Source organism: Eucyclogobius newberryi, unplaced genomic scaffold (genome assembly GCF_026437365.1).
Source record: "Eucyclogobius newberryi isolate DKJ021-1_F unplaced genomic scaffold, fEucNew1.0.hap1 SCAF_7, whole genome shotgun sequence".
Lineage (NCBI taxonomy): Eukaryota > Metazoa > Chordata > Actinopteri > Gobiiformes > Gobiidae > Eucyclogobius > Eucyclogobius newberryi.
Genome location: NW_027316389.1, coordinates 23517311 through 23524779, shown reverse-complemented (window position 1 = coordinate 23524779; position 7469 = coordinate 23517311).

The following is a 7469-nucleotide window of genomic DNA, read 5'->3' as shown; positions in this document are numbered from 1 at the left end:
CCACCACAATGACATGCAGAATTATTGTAGCTTAAGAATTATACTTAAGCTATTGGTCATTTGAGAGACAGAAGCTCCTTATTGTAAGTTCTGGTTGTCTGATAAATCTATACATACAATGAATGGGGAAAAGACATGAAAATATTTACTTTATTTAAAATATAAATAAATAAATAAAATGTTGATGTTCCAGTTCCGCTGTCGGGGTTAGTGGCAGCTTAGACCCTCAGCTCGTCCACAAAGAAAAGGGGGTCATAACACAATCACAATCAGTAATAGCTTATAACAAGAGAGGTATGATGGATAGTAATGGAGTACTGTATTTTGATTACTTAGAATACTTTCACATTAATTTGCATTATATTATTGTAACCATTTATTGTGTTTTTTTCCCACTGTTCGTTATGCATTTATTTAAAAGATAAAGAAATCCTTTGCCTGAAATAGAGAAGGTAAAAATTGCAAATGCACTCACTGTAAAAATTGCCTTTTCCTTTTTTTCTCATTAATTCATTATATATACTGATCAGCCAGTATTAATTAACAAACGACAAGAACATTCTTAGATGCTAATACACATGATAAATCATATTCACAAATACCAAAATTGAGCTATAATGATTAGTGTAGCTGCAAAGAAAGTATTAAACAGATTTCAAATATGTGAATTAATAATGAATAACATGAAGGCTCTTTATAATAATCCAACATCAAGAATTTGGATTCACGGTCACCAGACTCACTGACTCCAGAAAGAGGAGTGAGTCAGGGCTGTGCCTGGTCTATCCTTCTTTTTGTTTTGTAATGGAATCATTGTCTCTATATATTGGACAAGCAAAAACAGTGGGATAACCAATTAAGAAAACATAAGATATCCTGCTATACCAGGGGTGGGCAAACTACGACCCACGGGCCACATCTGGCCCGCAGGGCCTTTCAATTCGGCCCGCCAAGCTTGTCCAAGTGATATTAAAAATATATATATATATATATTTTTCCCCTTTTTTGCCCTCAGGCATCTGTCTGCACTTGTATCCTTAATAAATATGACGTGAAATGAATCAAATAATAGATTCAATAGCCTATATTTGACAGAAAAGTGATATTTAATTTTTGGGATTTTTTTTTCTCACACCAATGATCGCGGGCCGGCCCTCTGCTACTTGCCTGGATTCGAATATGGCCCTCGGAGGAAAATAATTTCCATTCCTTATGTGATGCATTTTCTTCTCAATTCAGTCTCAAAAGTGGAACCTTATATTTGTGTCAAAGGATTGATACTAAAATGGTTTGTATATCCGTTCAAAACTCTTTACATTTTCTTTCCTAACCAATTATTTTCTGAATTGGACAAAGCCATTCAAGATGCATATGGCATGGCCAAAAACCTTGAATCAGAATCAGAAAAGGTTTATTACCATTGTCAATGAACAAAATTCACAAACGTAGGAACTTGCTTTGGTGATTTTGTGCAACATACAAAGATGAACAAAACAGGATGTATAGAATCAAAAAGGGCACGCAATTTAAATGTACTATAAGATAAAAATAACATTACAGATGTAGTGCAGAAAGTTAACAGTGTAGTGAGTGATTGATTAAATTGCAGTTAAAGTGGCAGGTGTTTAGAAGTGTTCATGAGTCCAGCAGCAGAGGATAAAGAATCTGTTCTTGTGGCAGGAGGTTCTGGTCTGGATGGACCGAAGCCTCCTGCCTGAGGGGAGTGGCCTCCTGCCTGAGGGGAGTGGCCTCCTGCCTGAGGGGAGTGGCCTCCTGCCTGAGGGGAGTGGCTCAAATAGTCCGTGTCCAGGGTGAGAAGGGTCAGCTGTGATCCGACCTGCCCGTCCCAGAGCCCTGGAGACGTACAGGTCCTGCAGAGATGGAAGTCTGCAGCCGATCACCTTCTCAGCAGAGCGCACAATGCGCTGTAGTCTCTGTTTGTCCCTGGCTGTGGCTCCAGCGTACCACACAGTGATGAAGGAGGTGAGGATGGACTCAATGATGGTATTCAATTCACGTAACAAACTTTACAATTGTCAAAAGAAAATAGTGGCTGGGATTTACCTTGCAAGCAAAATCTTTATAATCTGTAAAGACTCAAGAGCTAATCAAAACATTACAATTTTTGTTATCTTATGATCAAAGTTTAGTACCATACAGCACTGACTCAAGACTTTAGATCTGGATTGCAAAAGGCATTACATTTTATTTATAGTTTTTACCAAATTGTGAAAGAAAATCACTGTGTTTTTTTACCGCCATGTCAAAGTGCATTACTGGATTTCTGGTTAATTATAAAGTATTGGACGGTAAATGATTTTCAACATTCTCTCCCTGGGGAGAGAGACGAGGCCCAGGGAAGACCCAGGACACGCTGGAGGGACAATGTCTCTCTGCTGTCTGAGAACGCCTCGGGATCCCCCCAGGGGAGCTGGAGGAAGTGTCTGGGGTGTGGAAAGTCTGGGAGTCCCTGCTTAGACCGATGCCCCCGCGACCCGTGATAAGCGGATGAAGATGGATGGATGGCATCCCACTAGACTTTAAAACTATGAATCTGGGACAGAAAACTCCTGCAATGGAAACAATAGATGGATATCTTTGGAATGTACTTGGTAGCAGGGAAAAAACGTTCACAAAGGCATGGATGACACAGAATGAAAATAAAATGTAAAAATAAAAATACCTGCACAATTCACTTGAAAATTGAAATAATTTCTAAACAAAAGCCAAACTTTGTTTAGAATGTTTGCACCAGCTTATGTTTTCTTTGTGCTCTCTATTTTTAAGAAAATTAAGAAATTAGTAAAATGTTGAGGTATGAATTTGAAAATACCGAAATGTACTGTGTGCAGAGCTGAGAGGGAAAATACTGTCCATATACAAATCATCATTCCTCGGATTCTCTATTGATATTTCAAGGTCATTAAATTATGTATTTTTTTCAAAAACAGCACCAAAAAAAAAAATGCAGGCCAAAAAAAAGATCACAGCTCTTCAAATGATTAATGATTACATCTGAAATTGAGAATTGTGAAATGTTTTTCAAAATTGTAGAATTTCATATTAGATCATAAATTAGCAAAACAACATAAAAGAAAAACTCATTACTCATTTGTGTAATTGTCAAAAAGGCATCTGTAAAGATCAAAAATGAAATAGTGGTCAAATGTTTTTGTATTTATTGTTAAGTGTCACTTAAAGTGTATTTAAAGAGTTATGAGTCATGTTAAAATCTTTTCATTTTAAAACAGTTTGGTGCTGACATGTGCAAACATCTATCTAATTGATTATGATCTTGATTTCTGAATCTTTTGCTCTGAGGTATGTTTGAAATCATCAAAAATACAAAGTGTGAGCATGTGAGTTTGGGTTGTGGACAGATCCATAATAATATTCACAGGGATGTGGTCTATGGTGACATGTGTTTTCTCTCAACTCTGGTATGAAGCTGAAGCAGTGACATTAAAGTACAGTCTATGTCCCCAGAGCTGGCACTGACAGTCTAAAAACATGCAATATAGAAAACTGAAAGGCTATGTTTTAACTTCTACTTCTGTTTTCAATATGTTTCTGTGCAGGAATCTAAAAAATGTTCCACTGTTGTAACAATTCAACACAAGTCAATACAATTCAAACTGCAATAAAAGGCGCTTTTGATTTCAGAAGGATGTTTGTGTGTGATTTTAACCCATTCAAATCCCGGCAAAGCGGTAGAGACCCCGTTGGCATTTTCTGCATTTATTACAGGTCTCTAAATATCATGTTGTGCTTTGAATTCATTAAAAGCATAAGATTATCTAATTTAGTCTCTGGTTTGAAGCTGATATCTCCTGTTGAGTTTATAAAGCAAGTAATGATCAGTTCATGAATTAATACACAAAGTCCTTTATTTATTTATTTTAAGATGCTATTCTGTTTGAGGCTCTTTTACTCAAGTTACCTTCTCTCTATCTACCTTATTTAATATATTGGTTCACAAATAGACAGTCCAAAAACATCTTCTGTTTGTCATTAACCTAAAGTTTATTTCTTAGACTCAAGACACTAAGACTTACATTTTGCTATTGCTATGACTATTACTTGTCTATTGCCATTACCAATACTTTTATTTACTGTTGTTTAATCACTCCCGCCCTTTTTGAAAAGTAAAATTTTGGAGTGAAGCGTTTCCTCATGTGAAAGAAACCAGCCGAGTCAAATGAAAAGAAGTTGCTTTGACCTTGCTGCTTTCATTAGTACCAAACAAAGAGCACTGCATAAGTATCTATGTGAGAATAATTATCTAAATACTTCAGTAAATACATTAATTAAACTTTGATCAGAGCATTCATCAGAGCAGTGCTTAAGTGGAGCCTTGAGTTTTATGGCGGTCGCTGTCAAAACCTCCGCGTATTCAAAATGTTTTGAGCTAGTTGGAGGAGGTTGTGGCTTAACCTCCAATGGAGAGTGTACATATGCGTGGCTGTTTACCCACTGTGGGATTATTAAATTATTATTAAATACTCCAACACTTGCAAATGCGATAGAATGCTGTTGTTCCGACTTCATTTAATGATATTTTGGTAAATGAAATGTGGAGGGCCAAGTTAACAATAGTCAATCATATTGTTTCAGATGACATCACAACATTCAATATTTAATACAGATAGTGGCAGCTAAAACGCATAGTTAAAATACAGATTCTTGTTCTACTATACTGAGTCCTAGGGTCTGGTCATTCATAACAATGATCAACATTTGGGAATTTACCTTTTGAACCATTCATGGCAAAGATAGAAAAATCTTGCTCTTGACCGCATCTGGCAGTATAACATCATCACATTTTAGAAACTGAAAACAACCAATTTGCTTCCATGTCGTACTAGTCGATAAAGGCTCATCCAAATCCGTTGTCGATCTGGCGACAGATGTTGCAATGGCCATTCACCGAACAAGCAGGGCTGACCACAAACTCAAGTCATAATCATTTCTATCAGATACCTTGATCTTATTGATTAATACAATTCATCTAAACGTATTTGAAGTGCCAGTAAAAGTCTAATTCGTCAAACTTCTACGACCCATGAGGGCTACTGTGTGTTTTGGGTTGAGCCTGGTAGAACATCTAAACTCAAACAGAGTGAACAGAATGCACCATTGTGCCAATAATTGAATATATATATATATATATATTTATATATATATATATATATATATTATATATACTTACATATGACAACATAAACATTCCACTTGACTTAAAAACTATGCAGTTAAAACATAAACTTCCTGCAATAAAAACAATATATACGTATCTTTAGAATATACTTTTTGCAGCAATAGAACAAATAAATAAATAATTAAAATAAAAACATGCAAAATAGGCTCCACCCCTGAAAAATAGATACAAAGGTCAGGTCAAGTGGTGAATCAAAAGATATATACCAAGCAGAATATCCATTGTTTCTATTTTATAAAAACTGACAGGAAAAAAGTAAAATACTAGTCATTAATCTTCATTTGTCTGGACTAACTTACTGCATTTCCATCCACATCATTTTGTCCTTGAGCAGTCTGACCACAGGGACACCAATCCATATGTGAAAAGCATTTGTAGAGCTGTATCCTGTTGTGTCCTGTATCCCCCTTTTCAGAAAATGACTGATGCATTCCCAATTGTCCTGGTTTGAGCTCGGTTTTGACCCGTTGCAGACTTAACTGGGCCATGTTACAGTTCTGGTTTAGTCCCAGTTTAGTCCCCTTTTTGATGTGATTTGTTTGAACGTGTGGATACGTAATACAGTTTTGTTGTTGGCAGATTGACTTTCATAAGCTGTGAATACTGCACTGTACCGCAATATTATAACCATTTCTTTGTGTGTAGCTCTTTATGTCCTCATGTGAGAGCCTTGCTGGTCACATGGGGCCGCCTGCCTTAGTTTGACCCTCTGTTTCTCTTATGACTGTGGTCATGTGATTAGATATTGGTAGGTCCATATGTTTTGGGTTGACCAGGTCGACAGATGAGCTTTGAGAACACTGAAGAATGATGATGCCATTCCTCTGTTGCACATACGTGTAATACAAGATCTGTGCAGCAACAAAACATTCATCTCGGGAAATGTAATGTAACGAGGGAGTTCTATTGATGTTTACATGGCAGTGCCATCAGTGGTTGGATCAGAATATGATCAGGATATCTGGTGTACGCTAATTAGATAGCAAGATATACATGCATATTTCTTTTTTTATTCGTGGTTAATGGCCAAACAATGCGTATTTGAAATTTGAAAGTCCTACTGAACATTTACCCATGTCTGTTAGTTGAATTAATTTAATGAATTAAAGCAGGACCTTTTTTCCCTACATTATCTTTAGGCCTTTTTTTCCGTAAAAGCAGCACCATGTGTCAAACCAAACCACAGCACCCAATTTTAAAACATTTTATCAAAGCAAACATTTAAGAAAGGGCCATTTGCATCGTCACATGACACTTAGGGATCTGATTGGCTGTGCAAGGGTGGTCCACCCTGCTTAATTTCTCTGTCTGAAAAGGCTTTTCTAAACTTGTGCTAGTGGTCAAAATATCAGTTTGTGAGAGCTTGGAAGTTGTGAGACAGATGTAAGTATCTACTTCCTAAATTTATAGTTGAGGTACCCCATCTTACAAGGTGCACTATTTAACTATTTAACTATTCTAGTGGAGGGTTTACTACAGTATGGCATTGAAATTCTCTAGTTCAATGAAGAAAAGCAGATGACATCACCAGGGCAAGTTACGGTCATATCTGAGCAGAAGTGAGTCTGTTTGCCTGTTACAATAATGAAAGCATGTTTTTAAGGAATTTCTTTCTGATATCAAAACACAATAATTGGATAAATGCAAAATGGATCTGGGGAACAATTAAAGATGGAGCCCACTACCTTCTTTGAGCAGTATTATTATAACTATTCACAGGCTGTTCTCTCAAGTGCCTTAAACCACAACTGATCACATTCATAAACAGTACACTCAACATCATTACTGTTTTGAGTTGTAATACTACACGCACACATGTATGGGCAGCTCCTCCATTACTGTGGTGTCTTCAATCAGAGGAATGCAGTCCTGTGCCCCCATGTGACCCCCGTCCTGAGCGACAATGCACCAGTAATGTAATAAGTGTGATGTAACAAGGTAATATGGAGCACACTGTATTGGTCCCTGGTGAAGGGGAGCAGAGGAAATGGTGATGAGATTGTAGTCTATCCCTGAGGATGTGTCGAGAGCATCGCAGAGGCCAGTCGTGGGTCCAGTTACAGATGTGGCACAGGTCATTCACTAAACACACGACTGAGCACAAACTCCAGTAACTCCAATTATTACATTTTACCAGATATTTTATTTTAGTAATCAAAAGGCCTTGATTAAGACAAATAACTTTACTGAATAAAGAAAAATATGAAAAAAAATTTCTTGCAATTAAAAAAATAATCAACGCAATATGTGC